General features: G+C 42.2%; 1 protein-coding gene across 1 annotated transcript in view; it reads left to right on the top strand.

Annotated features, from left to right (window-relative positions):
• Positions 1-3,061: 3,061 nt before the first annotated feature.
• The window catches only part of LOC124556617 (caspase activity and apoptosis inhibitor 1-like), a 211,202-nt gene continuing 194,754 nt past the window's right edge, over positions 3,062-19,509 (top strand). The window contains exon 1 of the mRNA XM_047130584.1: positions 3,062-3,229. The gene's annotated coding sequence lies outside the window, so the exon portion shown is untranslated. The remainder of the gene's footprint in view (positions 3,230-19,509) is intronic.

Below are 19,509 nucleotides of genomic sequence, written 5' to 3'. Positions count from 1 at the left end.
ATTTGCGTATCATCTGACATGAAAACAGATGGTTCTATTAGACCTGCTTTCTCTTTGACACAGGTAAAAAATTGGGTCATTACTGTAGTGTTCTCTTCATTCGAAACACAGAAGGCAACTGGAATGCCACTTCCAAATTCATCAAGAACTAATAGTGTTGTTACTAGTAACTTGTACACATTTGTACAACGTGTTGAATCTACACATACAGTTTTTGGGCCAAACTTCTGAAGCATCTGACACTGTAGATCTGTCATTAGCACAATCATCACATCATTGTCCGATGAATAGTCCACATTACCAATGACATTTTTGTTCATTAGAACACAGTCTTTTATTTGTTCTAAAAAGATGCTCACACTTGTTGCATCATTGGCATGGAACTGGTGACTATTAATTCCAAAGTCCCTCTTTATGTTATGGAGATCCTTTCAAGTTAAAAGGTGGAGTCTTTCTACCTCTTCGGAATTGATGGACTCTCTCACATCATCCAAAATTCATTGGAAGGTCACGCCTTCGGCTATTTTACCTGTAACATTTCTACAATTAATAAAGCTAGAAACACATCATTAATCACATACTACTAGGAATACCTAATGTTTCACTGTTTACTTAATTCTACCAGGACATATCTGTGGGGAGGGGTAATAAATGCCCTCAACAGTTAACACAGTGCACAATTGCCATAATTTATAAAGCTTGCTATAATTCATAAAGGACCACAGAAACAGTCATTTCAATTCAAATATACAGGAATTTTATCTTTCCATTGATGTAAACTGTATTTGTATTTTTACTTTACATTTGTAAGGGATCCAGGTAGCAACGCTATGTAGTAAGGCAAATATACTGAGAATGTATCAGACTTTAGCAGCATATTTAATTTTGACCTTTGTTAGTGTTGCTGCTGTGACTAACACTTTTATGAAAGATCAAAACAAATCATTGTCAAACTGTGATAAATAAGCCTTTGTACATGTAGTTTGCTATAGTAGAGTATGGAAGAGAGGCACAACAGGCACGGCAAAACTGAGGTGGCAGTGACACCTAATTACTACATGGTAGCCAAATGAAAAATGTCCTGAGGAACTATACTGAGAAGGATGAAAAATATCAGCATCTTTTCAGATGAAAGAGTAGGACCATTACTTGCTATAGAATGGTGAGGATACCGATGTGCTAGACATACAGGTAAACCACAAGCAAACTGCAAAATGGTGGTCAGAAGAAACAGATAAAGGAATAACAAGGATAACAAAGAATGGAATATGAGAAAGGACAGATAGTGAACCAGGGAGTATCAATCTGGACATTTTGAAACATTGTACCAAGATAGTAAAATCAGTACCAGTTATTCAACAAAATGGTATGTGGAAATCTAATATGTGAAGAAATGTCAGTTACATTACTACCAAATGGAGATCACTAAATTTGTTTGAACTATATAGAAATTTGTGTTACATCATTAAGAAGAATTTAAAGGTAAAAAAGAAACGACAGGGCTAAACCTAATTTTAAGACTTTACCACATTTTCACACTATAACATTGTAAAAAATGAGAATTGACACCAGCTAAAAGAAATTTTCATAGATTTAGATAACACTTATGATACTATTCCAAGGAATGTACTTTGGAAAGCATTACATATGGCGGGCAGGGAGGACCTCTCCATAAAAATAAACATAGTTATAATTACACCAAACTAGAACTACCCACAGCCCCAAGAACATATTATGAACACACTTTAGTTAATTTATTCTTTAAGAGTCACTATCTACATTCCCCATGTAAGAACCTCATAACCAGCAATGCCAATCAATGTGATACACATCAGTCTGCTATGTTTCCACCAGCAAATTTGTTGCATATGTTATGCACAATTTCTGGTCAAACTATGCACACAATCTGATACAAATACCCTTTCTGTAAATAATACAACACACTGTCCTGACTTAAATGCAGATACCATACAGCAAGTCAACCTACTCGAATAGCCTTAAATTATTAAAAAAGTTATAACTAATATTAAATAAATCTGTATAAAAGCACTATTTAATACTGTTGCATCTATTCTACAGTTAAGGTAACACTTACCAGCAATGACTTCCCTTTCAGATCTAGGGAGTTGTAGAAACCCTATATTCTTTTTATGTCCAAAATGTGTTTTGAAATAAACAACATTACAAATACCATTTGTATCTTGGCTAACCTCTATGGCAGCAGTGCAATGACCTCCCATTTTGTTACTGCCTTGCGACTTAGGCTGCCTCTGATCTTTTGATTGGGATTTGAATACCCCAGATCTATGACACATGTAAATGGTCTTAGTGGCACCTTTCATAGGGTTAGCACCACCGTGTGTTACAAAGCTACTGCTTTCTTCCTTCTCTTGACTTCCACATCAGAAAGTCAGAAACACCCATTACAAAGAAATATTACACTACTCACAAATCTGCTTTCTGTCGCGCAATCCATACCTATTTTACTGGCAAAAAGACTTACTACGGCCAGTGATGTAACTTTGAACCTCAGAAGTTTTCATGTCTGTATGAACATGTTACTGAACACTATTTGAGCGATACTAAACTTAGAATGCAGTTACTACACAATTTCTGATCAACAAATCAGTTCAACATTACATCTGAATACTACAGGCACAAGGATCGAAATTTCGCTAGACATTTTACTTTTCTTGTACATCATAAAATTATTATACGATGATACTTACCGTCCATTGACTGAAATATAAGATTTTCTTTCTCTGTTGGAACCATGTGCTTTTCCTGTACATGTGCTCTCAACTTAGCCAAACCGTTAAACGAAAAACTACAATCGTCCTGTGGGCATTTCACTGTACCATCAGTATTCGGTTCTATATCATGCACTTTCCTTATGTGTGCATATAAAGTTTGTCGTAACTGAAATGTCTCATCGCAAACAAAACACGTATTCAAACCCTCCTTTTTACGCAACGTATCAGCAAATAATGCCTTGGTTGAAAGAATATCTACGGTTCGAAAACTACCAGCGATATTGCCTAGCATGAGAGACGACTGACGTCATGATTCCTCGGGGCCCGCGAGACGCTTCTGTAAGTTGAGTAGCAGCAGCGACAACAACAACAACAACAACAACAGGAGCAGAAGTAGAAGCTGAAGCTGAAGCTGAGTTTACGGTAGAGGAGGGAAGTGATCCTATTCTGTTCGTGATGATAGATCGTAAAATAAGGTGAGCCGTTAGTATCGTGTAGTATTAGTTTCTGTTACAGTGTAATTATTCAATTATATTGAAGATTAATTGATTTTAACACACTGTTGTTGCCAGAGTTTAGAAACTGGGAACCTGGATGACAGATTTGATTCGCTGATAATTGTATGCATGTGAAAATCTTTCGCAGTATCTCCTTTATTGCAGTCTGATATCAAAGTACACATTCGCGTCGCTGGTACTTGCTTGTATGGGAGAACTCATTCTAAAGCTTGATTTGAACTGCTGTGCTCAGACGATGTTTCGGGCTATGTATGTAATCCATAGGTGTGAGGGGTGTCTACTGTCATTATTCTGTAATTAAATTTTAACTGATCTGTTACTGTATATTTGCAACTTGTCTAACTGCCACTAGATTATTTTGACCGGAGAGCGATGGGCCATTTTATTGATAAAAATACAGGAATCACTGTTGTATAGTTATATTTCTAAATTGGCATGAATTGTTAGTATATCTAGAACGGCAAGTACCAACAGCTTGAGTGCTGAGCATAAAGATAAACATGTTTGGATATGGACGAAAGTTGTCACCGTTCAGCCCAGCGCTACTTACGATCGTCTAGTTATTCCATTTCACCAGAATTATATATAATCGAGGTACGGGTGTATGTGACAAATCCATGGATTTTTTAAAATATATAGCTAGGGTGCGGTCAAGTGTTTTGTTTGTTCTGTTGATTGGCTGTCAGACGTTGGAATGTTGCGTTTTGGAGTGTAATGCAGCGCCTCTCCCCTGCCTCTCCGTGTGTCTGATTTATTGCATATAAATCTGACCAATGGATTTTCAGACAAAATAGCCAATGTTTAGTAACGCCTGGAGCACCTGCCGCACAAGAGTTGTGTTGCAACTGGTTTAACCATGTGGGGCTCAACCTTAGTCATTGTTTCATTCTGTAACTATTTGTGGAAGTTGAATGGATCCTCAAAATAAAAACAAACCTGAGGTCACGGAAAGTGCCATACATAAGTATTAAGCACAGTATTGTTGCCAAAGCTCACTGCGGTGCAGTGGTGCACCAACCTTTTAGCTTACCTGGACCACACTGGAGGAAGATGAATGTTTTTGGACTGCACATAATATACATAACACCAACAGTAGCCACTGAGCAAAAGAAAAAAAATTGGGGCAGAATGGGATTGGGATAAATTAATGAGAGAAGAAGGAAGAGCATCGTGCTGCGGGAGTTTAAAGTTGAAAATATTAAATTTATCACCAGTAGTGACATAGGTGCTCACTTCTCGAACCACACTGATTTTAGCTGCATGCGAGCCGTGGGAGGGACGCCCCTACAGTGGGGGTGAAGGGAATAGAACCGATAGAGCCAGCATCTGATTGTAAGTGTTTATGAAAGTGAAACTGCCGTGTTTTCTAGGTAGATACAAACAGTTGTCAAATTATGCCGTAAATATCAGTGTGAATGTATTTGAACAAACAGTGGCCGTAGTCAGATACGTTAACAAGACGAATTCTATAACAAATAAAAAAAGCTTATCGCAAATCATATAAAGCTGAAATGATAATGTAAAGTTGTATGAGAGGTGTCATTACTGAAAGTTGCGATTCCCCATCTGTGCTCTGATGTGTGATGTCATCGAGATGGTGGACTACCCTGTGTCTCAAGCGTATACAACATGGCAACCATGATGGCACTCATTTCACCAGCGAACAAACACAGATAACACGCGAAACAGTTAGTTCCAGCAGTAAAATGAAGCTAACGGGACAGCTGCGGGAAGTAGGGAGTTTTGGGCAGGGACAAGCTAAACATACCACTATAACAACAACACCTTTCTGAAATGAATATTAACCCAACAATTAAGTACACAGGATTTTCAATGTTCAGCACAACCAAAAAAATGCAGAAACGAAAATCTCTGCATCGTTAATTTCGTTTAATGTACATAGCTCAAACGAAGCCCTCTGCACCAAGAACCCACACATAACTTGAAAATCTGGTACCGCAAACTTCACTTGACTTATATAACCCATACGAAACACACGATACCATAAACCCATGCATAACTCCAAAGCCCAATACTGCGATTCTTGTTTGACATACATGGCAGCCCCTAGTACCAAAACCCAAGACACTCAAATTCTCAAATCTGTTAAACCAGACCTTCACTACCTGTACTTGTATAAAATAAAGTACATATTACAACAAATGAAAACTCACTCACATAACAAATATCACTAACATAATGTAACCAATATCTGCAACACCTACTAACAACAATAAAACCCATATACCAAACACTGGCAAGAAAACAATAAATTAATGAAAACTTGCACCACCACCACCAATTTCAATACACACAAACAAAGCCAAACATAAACATGTATTACAATTTTTAAAAAATCCTATAAAAATAGTTATGAGCTGAATCAATCACATTAATCTAGGCTGGCCAGTGACCAGCACTCTGCTCCCCCCCCCCCCCCCCCCCCCCCCCCCCCCCCCACCTTGGCCTCAAGCTACACTGTAGGTCGTTCTTTCTTCATAACTTTCAAACTTTCATTGCATCAAATAGCTTCCTATTGTATCACATTTGTTGACTTCACTGATACAAAGCCAAATGATCCCATTTTAACATCACCTACACTGCAGTTCAGTTTGTCTAGGCAACCATAATTAAATAAAAGTAGTTATAAAATGTTGATATTTGATGCCCCAATGTAACTAATACACTGAACTAAGAAGTGCATGAACAAAATGAAGGACATTACTATAAGCTACGAATAACAGTTTAAAAAGAAAAGGAAAAGCTAAAATGACTCTCTGAACAATTTTAATCATTTGGATTTTAAATGGGGGCACCATCCTTCATAGTTTATGGTATGTACTTTTCACAATTCTTGCCAATGTCAGCAGTAATCTTAGGATATGTCAAAAAAATTCTACAATAAAACAGGAATATTCATGGTAACACAATGAAAATTAATAGCTCAAAATACAGATGTAAATGGAATACATAAGTAAGCTCTGTGGGGATAGAATAGGTGGTCAGCCATGGTCTTGATGAAGGAACCATCCCAGCATTTGTTTGAAGTGATTTAGTTAAACCCAAATCAGGATGGCCAGACAGTGTGAACTCGATCCTCTCGAAAATGAGGTCAGTGTCCTAACAACTGCACTGCCTCAATCAGTTCATTCATGTTATACAATATGCTTTGACTTACACACAGTTTGCTCCAGGTAACTTATATTATGAAAAATAGTTGTGCTCTTCGTTGCTGCACAATCTGACAACCACTGATGACTTCTGAGACATGAAGGTACTTCTATACCCGTTACACTAACTCCAGTTTTTTTTTTTTAGCTTCAGTGTCACAAACATTCAGCTATGCTCCATGTTTGTCTTCTTGACCTTCTCTCTGTCCACCTGAAAAATAGGGCAGTTTACCATAAAATTTTATTCCGTGACAGTAAACACCTTGTAGGGTTTTTGTATGTTTTTACGTGGATAATGTAAGTCCAAACTGGCCATTGTTCCAAGATTATGTATAGAACTATTAATGATTGCCTGATATGCACAGCAGAGTGATTGGTGTAATGACATGGTGTAGTAAGGATACCCAGATTGTAATAGTTACAGTGAGACTGACTACTACTAGTTGTTATTCTTATGGCCCTTTTCTGCAATTTAAAAACTGTATCCATGTTTTGTGCCTTCAATACTGAGAAAAGACTCTCATAGTAAGAAATGAGTGTATATCACAAGCAGACATTGGCTGATACAAACTGATGGGAGAATCCTGAGAGCAAAACATGCTGTAGACATTCTTTTTGCCATCATCTTTGTGTGTTCATTCTATGGCAATTGACAATAAATATTCCACCCTGAAAACTGTCATTATTACATGATCTATCAGTTTATCATCTACACTTAATGTGGCAGTTGTTTTGCCTCTTTATGCCCAACTGTAAACATCATTGAGTTTCATTTGCTTTCTCTGTCATCAGTGACTATGATGTTGGTGTCATCATCAAAGAGAACTTTTTCTCTGTAGCTGATACTGTCTCGAAAGTCACTGTTATATAACACGAACAGAATTTGACCCAATACACTATGTTAATGTTCCTTGCCCATCACTTGTTTTACTAAAAACTGCTCATCAGCATATGTGTGTGCGGATTCTCTCTGCTTTTTGCACCCTGTTTTTGGGTAAGACTGAATCCACTTGTTCACTATTCCTCATACAACTAGTACTTTTAGCTTTGTTAGTAGTTCTTTATAGTAAACAGTGTGGAAAGCCTTTGATGAGCCAAAGAATATGCCGGTTATGCAGAAATCCCCCTCAAGGCCATCAAGTACTACTTTTGTAAACTCTGCAGTGGCCGATATTGTACTTCTCCCTCTGTGGAAACCAAACTGTGGTTTGTTAAAAAGATAATATTTATTCATGTAATTCATTAGTCTATCTCTTGTTAATGATTCAGGTATTTTTGAGAATGTGGATAGTAGTGAAACTGGCTTGTAGTTTTCAATACTTTCCACTTTACTTTTCATTAGTAAGGGCACAACTAGTGCATACTTTACTCTGGAAAACTACCTGGACTGAAGGACTCATTGTTTCTTAATGGGGCTTGCATGTATCCTGTTGGATGAACATCTGCAACTGAGCATTATACCACTTCAGTTGTAAATTTCTTTTATGATCACAACCGGTTTTGGGCTTCCATATGCCCATCCTCAGGTGTTGCAACTGTGCTGTGGCCCCCGAGCATCATGGTGGACATGTACTAGGCGCGATTTGCTAGGTACAACTGAAGCGGTATTTTCAACCTCTACTACTTTAGAAAAGAGACTGGAACCTCATCTACACCTGCTGACTTCTTATTTTTTAATTTCTGTATTATCGTCCTGGCTTCAAACTCTGTTGTGGCAATCATCACCACCATCATGCTTGATGTGTAAGTCATTGTGGATGCTACATGTGTTTTAGGAAAATTTTGCCACAACTTCTCTGCAGCACTAGAGAAATAGTCATTTATGAAATTTGCCGGTTCTTGGGGATTTTCTATTATTCTATTTCATTTGTATGTTATTAGACTTGGCAACTTTTCCCACTTTCTTCTTTTATGTGATCCTGCATTACTCTGCTTATATTTTCTGCGTTATATATTATTTGGCCTTTGAATGATTTTATGCAGCAAGAAGTACCCTCGTGTACATTTTTTTATACCTGTAAAGAACTGTTAAATATTAGGTGCCTACGAAGAGCTTCTAATACCCAAAGTTATCCATTTATTTTCCTCAGCTGCTGTTGTAGAAGTGGCTACTTTTGGAAATCTCCCCTCAAAAATTAATCCAAACAATGTGTAGAATCTAGAGAACTTAGTATCTACATTGTTTTGTATATGTACTTCATCCCGGTTTTCTTTTTCCTAGAAAAAGTATGTATTTTGTGTTCTGAGAACATCCTTTTGTAGGCGTGCAGTTTTGTGGCTTTTACCAAGCCTATCTTTAGCTTTATTATATACCAGCAGTGATCAGAAAGGCAAGGATCTCATATAAATACTTTATAGTTTTCTCTGTGTGTAACTGTAAGTACATGGTCTAAGACTGATGCTGACATTTGGTACCATAGTAGCTGTGTTTACAATTTGTGCCACACCAAAAGCGCTCAGAATGCTGATCAATTTAGTCGCCTATATTTAATTTCATTCTCAACACTTCTGTTAATATTCATGTCTCCACATATTATTATGCTAGTTTTGGGTGTTGAGACTGTTTCCAGGGTGTCAGTTAATTTTGTTAACGAAAGTGTATATACCATCACTACATGAGTAGCACACACAAGCGCGCGCGCGCGCGCACACACACACACACACACACACACACACACACACACACACATATAAATAAATAACTTTTTATAGATGTCTAGCTTTGTTAATTCAATGGTTGCCAATTCAAAATGTTTACACCAATTGTGATCATGTCATCTCCAGCTTTAAAATATGTTCCATCTCTGATATAAATACATGGTCCCACCATTTGTAAGGTGTTACAGTAGAAACTTGCACATTCATATAACATTAGCACTATATACTGTAATTCATAATCTGTACACCAGTGCTCTTAGAGCATACCACTGATCTGTTCGAAGACTGAAATTCAGCTTCAAACTGGTATACTTTACTTTTAAAGGACTGCATGTTTTGATGAATAACAGATAACTCTGAGCAAATTTAAATGGTGTGTGATGCATTCTATCTTCTGTGCACATGATTGAGAAATCTTCAAACTGGTTGAGATGCTTTTAAGGGAGGGGAGCCTGATGCCTTGGTTTACTCTAAAAAGGCCTGTTTCCCCTGCCTATGACAACAGGTAATTGATCATGTGTCCCCACACTCACCTGCTATGCTTTCACTTATTAACTGCATCAACTTTCCTCTCCCAGTCTTGTTGAGGTGCAGACCATGTCCAGAGTAACCCTTCTTCCAAATACATCTGACTGGCACCCGTTCATTTTGCACCCGGTCAGCATCGACCCGTGCCATCTCTAGCTCCACTTCAATACAGCGCTGTCAAGATGAGGCTGACCATGGTGCTGGAACTGCTCGAGGCTGAGCACGGTGTCGGAACTGCTTAACTTTGCTCACATTGATGTCACCAGTTAGGGAAGCTACATTAGTCAGGTCACCTATGTTGTATGTCCTCAGCATCGACCCGTGCCATCTCTAGCTCCACTTCAATACAGCGCTGTCAAGATGAGGCTGACCATGGTGCTGGAACTGCTCGAGGCTGAGCATAGTGTCGGAACTGCTTAACTTTGCTCACATTGATGTCACCAGTTAGGGAAGCTACATTAGTCAGGTCACCTATGTTGCATGTCCTGTCCGTATCCAATATGTTGCTTGCCACACTTTCTGTCACTACTGGATCCCCCTGTGTAAAATCCTTACACAAAGGCCCCAAGTCCCCAGTTACCTGATGTAGCCCATCACTTGGCTTGAAAATCCTGGTAATGTGATACTCATCCTGTAACTTCACCTGTAATTGAGAGCCTGCATTTCTGACATGACTGCTGCCTCACAGGAGCGCCCTCTTCTTCCTAATATTTGTGTTCTTTCTGTCCTTCCTACTCATGAGCAGAGTCCATGCAAATTTCTTACTCCTACACCATATTGAGACTCCACTCCCCTAAACTCTGGTAGCTGGAACCTGTTGGTAGTAGACACAACAAAGCTGTCAGACTGTGTCCTCCTCCTGCTAGCCTTCGTACCAACTGCCAGTTCCCAACCATTTGCCTCATATCTGCCTTCCTTCATCCTCACTAGCTCTTCTACGTTTCGTCTGAAGGGCACAAATCTTCCTTTTCTGCTCCTCTATTAACCTATTCTTGCTGCATATTTGGCAATTCCAGGTGAGGGCCTCAGTGACCTCCCCAGAGTTCTTCCCACAACATATCCGCCCAGTGAAAGCACTTGCTACAGCTTCCACAGTGCATCCTACCAGTTACTTTCCTACAACTCCCACAGTTTCCACTCATGGTCAAGTAAAGTGCAGCAAAGAAAAAAACTAAAGTATGTGAAACTAAAAGAATTTTATAAGATGTATTACATTTATTTCACTACACAAAAAAGTAACCTCTGATACTTTCATTAGTTCACTACTAGTGCAAGTTCAGTTCTGTCAGAAGTATATAAGCAAAAATGTGCGACAGAAGTCACACAGAAACAGAAATTCAAAGTTCCAGATAGTTCCTAATTTAAATCTTCACTTATGTGACAATAAAAAACAGTAGTGCAGCTAATCAGTGCCAGAGGGGTCCTACTATGAAAAGAAATGGCACTCCAGACCATCACTCCTGGTTGTCGAACTGCGTGGCAGGCAAGAGTGCGATTAGTATGCCACCACTGTCCGGGGTGCCTCCAGATATGTCCTTGGCCCGGAATCTCATTGACTGAAGTAGAATTGTCTTCAGCGATGAGTCCCACTTTGATCTGAGCCCCAATGACCAGCAAAGGTGTCTGAAGATGCTACAGACAGTGATGAGGTACCAGCTGAACTGTCACTTGCCATGTGGCCTGAGAACCAGGAGTAACTGTCAGAGGTGCCATTTGCTATCATAGTAAGATCCCTTTGTGATCTGCAGCACCCTTACAGCAGAGTGGTACGTCAGTGATATTCTATGCCATATTTTGTTGCCCTTCATGGCAAGCCCATCACTCTTTCGTGGGTTCGTGCTTGGCTACCATGGGCCCCAGCCTTTGCAGCATTTTTTATTGAAGTTGGGGCTGTCAACCATATTTTTCGATATGGTAACTGTGCTTATAATAGACCATGCAACTCCATATTAAATGGTGTTTATTGTGCTACCCTTTCCAACAATACATGAACTGCCTCTAGTTCTGATACTCGTTGCCTCTCTCTCTCTCTCTCTCTCTCTGCCAAAGCCTTGCCCTCCTCGACATTCATTTTGAAACACCAGCAATTACAAGAGACACAAAATAAAATACATTAACTTAATTCTTACATCTAATCATGTCATTTTGATTTGCAGCACTGTATGGCCTTATGCCCATAATGCTTGCTCATGAAAAATGCTACTGACATTGATTCTGTATGTACATGATGTTGAATGACCCTCCAAATTGCACTGTACATCTTACAGGTACTAGCCAATTGTCTCCCCATTACCTCTAAAGTGTGACAAATCCACTGGTTCCTTACTTTTAACAAAATTACAATTGGCGGTGTCGGGATGAATTATGCAGAACAATATCTGTCAGAGGGGTAATGCGTGTAAGGTGGAGCAGCATGCAGGACTGATGGCGTGTTTATGCTGTATGCGCTGTCCAGCATACAGGGACTAGTTGCGAGTGGAGTAGTGCACAGATAGACTGGGATAAGGGGTTACATTGGGTGGAGTGGGTGAACGGAGAAAGAAGGTGGTGAGAACGAAAAGGGTTGTGGAAGGTTGTCTAATGGCTTGAGGAGTGGATTAAGAAGGGGCAGCAGAATAGAGGAAGGGGGGAAACTGTGGAGGCCTCACACTTTTCATTATTTAAGAGTCAGTTGCCACATTTCGCACTACACAGGTATAATGCCTAAGTCGTTTTGCAGTTGGTTTTGACCTTCTGATGACTTCACTAGATGCTAAATGACAGCATCATCTAAAAACAATCTGAGGTCTGCTCAGATTGCCCCCTAACTGTTTCATACAGATTAGGAATAACATGTTTAGTAACTTAGCTATAGTGACACTATCTTTGGTAACATTACCTTTGCTCTCTTGCGGCAAGACAGTCTTATATCTGGAAATCATTACATATGTCCAGAACCTCTTTGGGTTTTCTGCCAGATTTCAAGACAGAGTTTCGTTGTGAAAGCTATTAAAAGCATCTCGCATTGAAGTACTCACTAAATTTCAAGATTCTGTAAAACATCGGTAGTCTTAGAGATTATGCGTTCTTTTAAATCCGGCATGTTCTTTTTATTGCTTCTGCAACAGTTTTCTGACGTGTTTTGTGTGCCATGGGGGATCAGTTCTGTCTCTTACTAATTTATTTAGTATAAATTTGCTTATAGATTTCTTTGAATCTAATCAACATCTGGTCTTAAGGTACATAGTTTGGAAGGAGTGAAAACACTCTTAGGAAAGCACCAAGCTAATTTTTAATCTCATTTTTTAAATACATACGGTGGTGGAAATATTTATTGCATCACCTCTTACAATTAACAATTTTTTTACAGTCATTTGATAACTGAGCTAAATTTGCCTGATTTCTCTTGATTTCTGTCAGAAATTAATATACACAATAATTTTTGTCAATTTGTTTTTATTCTTAATTTTTTTCTATAAAATGTTTGTTTTTTATAATTTAACACTTTCTTGAAAAAATGAGTGAAAGTGGATATGCCAACTATTCTGTTTACTATTCTGAAATATGAATACTAATATTGAAAGAAACACTGCATATTAATGTTGTAACATAACACTGATGGATTTTAGTGTTTGTATTGGATCATATGGACACACAGTTGCATTTCATACTTTGTTGCTCCACCATGCGCCTTAATCACTGCTTGGCATCATGAAGGCATTGAAAGAATTAACTTTTTAATGTACTCCTCACTCAGTTCATGAAACCACACATGCACAAGGGCCTCGAACAGCTCCCTTTTATTCCGTGTCTTCTTTTTGGTGATAGCATTTCCCATAACCTTCCAGCAGTTCTCAATAGGATTGAGAGCAGGGCTGTTTCCAGGCCACTCTAATACCTGAACCCCATTTTGTTGAAAGAAAGATTTTACCTGAAATGACCCCCTGCGGGTCTGGGGGTTAGAATAGGCCCGAGGTATTCCTGCCTGTCGTACAAGGCGACTAAAAGGAGTTTCACATGTTTCGGCCTTTATGTGATGGTCCCCTGTAGTGTTTGACCTCCATTTTTCAAAATTTTCATGAAGAGCGAGCCAATTAGGGAAGGACACCTTACAAGGTGCATCGTGTCCATCGTGCATTGAGATTTTTAGCCCACTTCCTCGTCGTCGCATTGCAGTCATGCCCATTCTCCATCTCTTGGGTGAGGACATCTTCCTGGGTGCGTTTTCCACCATGCACTATGCAGTGTCGATTTCTGCGTTGACAATGACCATGGACTTCTTTGCACCTGATATCCAGCACGATAGCCAGTCTGTTGTGGTGGAGCCACCATGTACCCTGTTGGCTGCAGCCCCCTGACCACACATGAATTGCTCTGCTGATGCCTGCGCCTTTAACTCCTCATGTATGTCAAGGGGTAGATGCCCATCCCCCTGGGGCATTTGGATTCCCGGCAATGGCCTTCCTGCCAAGTGGCCTTTGCTGGGGCTTGGTGGCACCTGTGGGGAGGGCCCCTGGTCGGAGTGGGTGGCATCAGGGTGGATGGCACGCAATGAAGCATAGTTCATCAGCTCTTGCTGGTGGTTGAACACCAAGCAGTCTCTAAACAATCATGAGCTCAATTCAATGCACAGAAGTACGAGCCCAAATCATTCCCCTCTCTGGCCACACCATGGAAGGAACGTCAGGCTAAGTATGGCAGCGGATATTATTCGCCCTGGTATTTAGAGGACAAGTTTGGGGAAGTGGAGGGTTTGTCCAAAATGAGATCTGGGTCAGTCTTGATCAACATGGCATCCTCTGCCACGTCATGGGAGTTACTCGCTTGTGACAAGCTGCGGGATGTTTCTGTAACCATCACACCCCATAAAAGTTTAAATATGGTCTAGGGTATCATATTTCACAGAGACCTTCTTTTGCTGTCCGACGATGAGCTGCACACAAATTTAGAGCGGCAAGGTGTACATTTTGTCCAACGTGTCTACCGAGGTCCAAAGGATAATCAGGTTGCCACCGGTGCCTTCATCTTGGCCTTCGAGGGTGATACATTGCCCGAGAAGGTCAAAGTTATTGTCTACCGCTGTGATGTAAAGCCCTGTATCCCTCTCCCTGATGTGGTGGTTTAAGTGCTGGAAGTTCAGCCACGTCTTCGTGCTGTACTTCCAGCATCACATGTTGAGATTTCAAACGTCCATCACATCCCAATACCCCATGTGCCCCGCCTCCCATCTGTGTCAACTGTGTAGAGCACCATTTGCCTTGCTCACCTGACTGCAGGATTCTCCAGAAAGGAAGGAAAATCATGGAGTACAAGACCCTGGACAGACTGACCTACACTGAGGCTAAGAGAAAATTTGAACGCCTGCATCCTGTGCATATGACATTGTCTTATGCCACCGCTACAACAGTTCTGGCACCATCAACTCCTCCAACCCAGGTCACCTCTCAGAGCCAGAAGACTACACCTGCCCCCTTGATGGTGGAGGGGGGCATTTCCCTCCCTGTTGCTCCTGCACCACCTACTTCGGGAGCAACATCCCCCAACCATCGACAATGTCTGTCCCCACTTCTAAGCCAGAGAAGCGTAAGTCTTCTTTGGCTTCTCTTGCTAGGAAAGGGTCCCTACAAACTTTGCGGCTGAGGATGGGGTGGAGATTTTGGCGTTTGCTGATGACCTAGATCTCGCCAGACCCTCAGACGCAATGGACACAGACTGCTCAGGCAATAAATCGGTGGCAGCAGGTGACTCTGAGGCGTAAACTGCCTCGTTGAATGTTCCATGCCTTCCCAGTCTCACGATGTCATCCTCCAGTGGAATTGTGGTGGTTTTTTCCACCGCGTGTCTGAGCTAAGGCAACTGGTAAGCTTTACACCTGCTATCTGCATTGCCCTCCAGGAAACCTGGTTCCCAGCAATGCGAACCCCTGCCCTCCGCGACTATAAGGGATATTACAGGAACCGTAGCGACTATAATAGAGTATCAGGTGCAGTTTGCATTTATGTCCTAAAATCAGACTGTAGTGAACATGTGCCCCTTCAAACCCCTCTTGAAGCTGTGGCTGTCAGAATAAGGACTACGCAGGAGATAACTGTCTGCAATGTATATATTCTTCCAGATGGTGCAGTACCCCTGAATGTATTAGCTGCACTGATTGATCAACTCCCTAAACCTTTCCGACTTCTGGGAGATTTTACTGCCCATAACCGCTTGTGGAGTGGTACCATGTATACTGGCCGAGGCAGAGATGTTCAAATTTTACTGTCGAAACTTTCGACCCCTCCCTCTTAAATGCTGGGGTCACCACACATTACGGTGTGGCTCATGGTAGTTACTCGGTCATTGATTTATCAATTTGCAGCCCAGGACTTCTCCCATCTATCCACTGGAGAGCACATGACAACCTGTGTGGTAGTGACCAATTCCCCATCTTCCCGTCACTGACCCAGCGTCAGGCACACGGATGCCTGCCCAGATGGGCTTTGAACAAGGCAGACTGGGGAACTTTAACCTCTGCTGTCACTGCTGAATCTCCCCCACATGGTAACATCAATGTGATGATTGAGCAGGTGACTAGTACAATTGTTTCTGTGGCAGAAAACGTGATCCATCGCTCTTCAGGGTGCCCAAGGTGTAAGGCAGTCCCTTGGTGGTCGCTGAAGCAATTAAGGAGCGTCGGCGAGCTCTACAGCGGCATAAGCGGCACCCTTCCCAGGAGCACCTCATAGCCTTTAAAATGGCTCCGTGCCCGTATTCGCTACCTTATCAAACAATGGAAGGAGGAGCGTTGGGAGAAATAAGTCTCCACCATTGGGTGCCACATGTCACCTTCCCAAGTCTGGGCAAAGATCAAATCTCTTCTCGGGCACCAGGCCCCAACAGCTATCCGTGGCGAGCTATGTACTGACACAAATGTGATTCCCAGGCCACTTTGGCGGGCCATTTTGCCGGGGCCTCTGTGTTGGAGAATTACCACGCAGCCGTTCGCACCGTCAAACAGCGACTAGAAGGAAAAGTCCTTTCTTCCAGTACATGCCACAGTGAATCCTACAACGCGCCATTTACACAGTGGGAGCTCCTCAGTGCCCTTGCACATTGCCCCGACACAGCTCCTGGGCCTGATTGCATCCACAGCCAGATGATTAAACATCTCTCATCTGACTACAAGTGACATCTTCAACAGGCTCTGGTGCGATGGCATCTTTCCATCGCAATGGTGGGAGGGCACCATCATTCCGGTGCTCAAACCCAGTAAAAATGTGCTTGATGTGGATAGCTATCGGCCCATCAGCCTCACAAACGTTTTTTGTTAGCTGCTGGAACGTATCGTATGTTGGCGGTTGAGTTGGGTCCTGGAGTCACGTGGCTTGCTGGCTCCATGTCAGGGCGGCTTCCGCCAGGTTCGCTCTACCACTGATAATCTTGTGTCCATCGAGTCTGTCATCCGAACAGCCTTTTCCAGACGGCAACACCTGATTGCCATCTATTTTGACTTATGTAAAGCATATGACATGACTTGGTGATCATATCCTTGCCACATTGTATCAGTGGGGTCTCCGGGGACCACTCCCAATTTTTTTTTTCCAAAACTACCTGTCACTCCATACATTCTGTGTCCAAGTGGGTGACTCCCATAGTTCCATCCATATCCATATCCTGCAGGGCTCTGTATTGAGTGTTTCTCTCTTTTTAGTGGCCATTAACAGTCTAGCAGCAGCTTTCAGGTCCTCTGTTTCACCTTCTCTGTATACAGACGACTTCTGCATTTCGTACCGCTGCTCCAGTACTGTTGTTGCTGAGCGTGGCCTCCAGGAAGCCATCCAAAAGGCGCAGTCATGGGCTCTAGCCCACGGCTTCCAGTTTCCAGCTGCAAAGTCGTGCACTTCTGCACTTCTGTTGGCGTCGTACCTTAATGATCATCCACTCACTGTATTGGAGACATATCAATTCCTAGGACTGGTTTTTGACATTCAATTGTCTTGGCTCCCTCAATTTCGTCAGCTTAAGCAGAAGTGCTGGCAGCACCGCAATGCCCTCCATTGCCTGAGCAACACCAATTGGGGTGCATATCGCTGTACGCTGCTGCAGCCCTACAGAGCCCTTGTCCAATCCCGAATTGACTATGGGAGTGTGGTTTATGGTTCGGCAGCACCTTCAGCATTGCATTTATTGCATTTACTCGACCCTGTGCACCACTGTGGGGTATGATTAGTGACAGGAGCTTTTAGGACGAGGCCGGTGACCAGTACTGGTGGAGGCTGGTGTCCCTCCACTGCAGATCAGACATGCACAACTGCTCGCCAGTTACGCAGCACACATTCATAGTGCCCCTGAGCATCCGAATTACCATCTCCTTTTCCCACATGCGGCAGTCCATCTAATGCATCGACGGCCCAGATCAGGGCTAACGATTGCGGTTCACATGTGGTCCCTTCTCTCCGAACTGAAGTCCTTCCCTTTACCACCTCTACTTGGGGTCCGTCCATGTACGCCTTCATGGTGTACGCCTCGGCCACAGCTTTGTCTGGACCTTTCCGTGGCCCTAAAGACTTCGTTAACCCCGCCCCTCTCCGCTGTCACTTCCTCTCGATTCTTGACGTGTTCAGGGACTCTGTAGTGGTTTACACCGATGGCTGAATGGCTGATGGTCATGTAGGCTTTGCGTTTGTTCATGGAAGACATATTGAGCAGCACTTCCTGCCAGTTTGCTCTTGAGTACATCCACTCATGCCCTGGCGAGTCATTTCTTCTGTGTACCGACTCATTGAGCAGCCTACAAGTTATTGACTAGTGCTACCCTCGCCACCCTCTGGTGGCGTCCATTCAGGAGTCCACCTACGTCCTGGAACTGTCCCGCCGTTCAGTGGTGTTTGTGTGGACCCCAGGACACGTTGGAATCCCCAGCAGCGAACTTGCCGACAGGCTGGCCAAACAGGCAATGCGGAAACAGCTTCTGGAGATAGGCATCTCTGAAGCTGACCTGCATACTATTTTACACCGCAGGATTTTCCGCCTTTAGGGGATGGAATGGCTTAACACCATGCACAACAAACTGTGTGTCATTAAGGAGACTATGAATGTGTGGAAGTCTTCCATGCGGAAGTCTTCCATGCAGGCCTCTCGCACGGAATCAGTTGTCCTCTGCCAGCTCTGCATTGGCCATACGTGGCTAACGCATGGTTACCTACTCCGTTACGAGGACCCACCTCAGTGTTGCTGTGGCTCCCAAGTGAGTCATCCACCTCTTGCTGGACTGCCCACTTTTAGCCGCTCTGCAGCAGACTTTTAACTTTCCCAGCACCCTGGCCTCGGTGTTGGGCGACAATGCCTCCACAGAAGCTTTAGTTTTACATTTTATCAGTGAGAGTGGGTTTTATACTTCTATTTAGGTTTTAGAGAATGTCCCTCTGTGTTCTCCACCCTAGTGCTTTAAGGGTGGAGGTTTTAATGTGTTGCAGAGTGGCTGGCTTTCCCTTTTTATTCTTTTGGTTGGTCAGCCACTGTAATCTGCTTTCATATTTTACTCTCTTCTGTTTCTAGCATCTCTCTGTTGCTTTCTTGTCCTCTTTTGTTACTTTTAGTGTTTATTGCCTTCCCTTCGTTCTTGTCTTTTCCTTTCTTTCCGTTTTGTGTTATATGTTTCTTCCATTTTATTCTCACACTTGTGGCATTGTTTTATTAGGAACAAGGGACCGATGACCTCGTAGTTTGGTCTCTTCTTCCACCTTTAAACCAACCAACCTTAGCTGAAATGTAGAAGTACGTGATAATTAACCAAGAAAGTAATCTGCTTCTGTTTGGGACAAATATTAGTCATAGGACTCACCTTCAAAGCTCTATGGCAAGGAGCGGAGTCATCCTGAAAAATGCAATTGGAAACATCTCCAAACTAGTATCTAATGGTTG

This window comes from Schistocerca americana, chromosome X, assembly GCF_021461395.2.
Source record: "Schistocerca americana isolate TAMUIC-IGC-003095 chromosome X, iqSchAmer2.1, whole genome shotgun sequence".
NCBI lineage: Eukaryota > Metazoa > Arthropoda > Insecta > Orthoptera > Acrididae > Schistocerca > Schistocerca americana.
The sequence above is the reverse complement of the archived record's forward strand: the minus strand, read 5'-3'. Positions and strand labels throughout refer to the sequence as shown.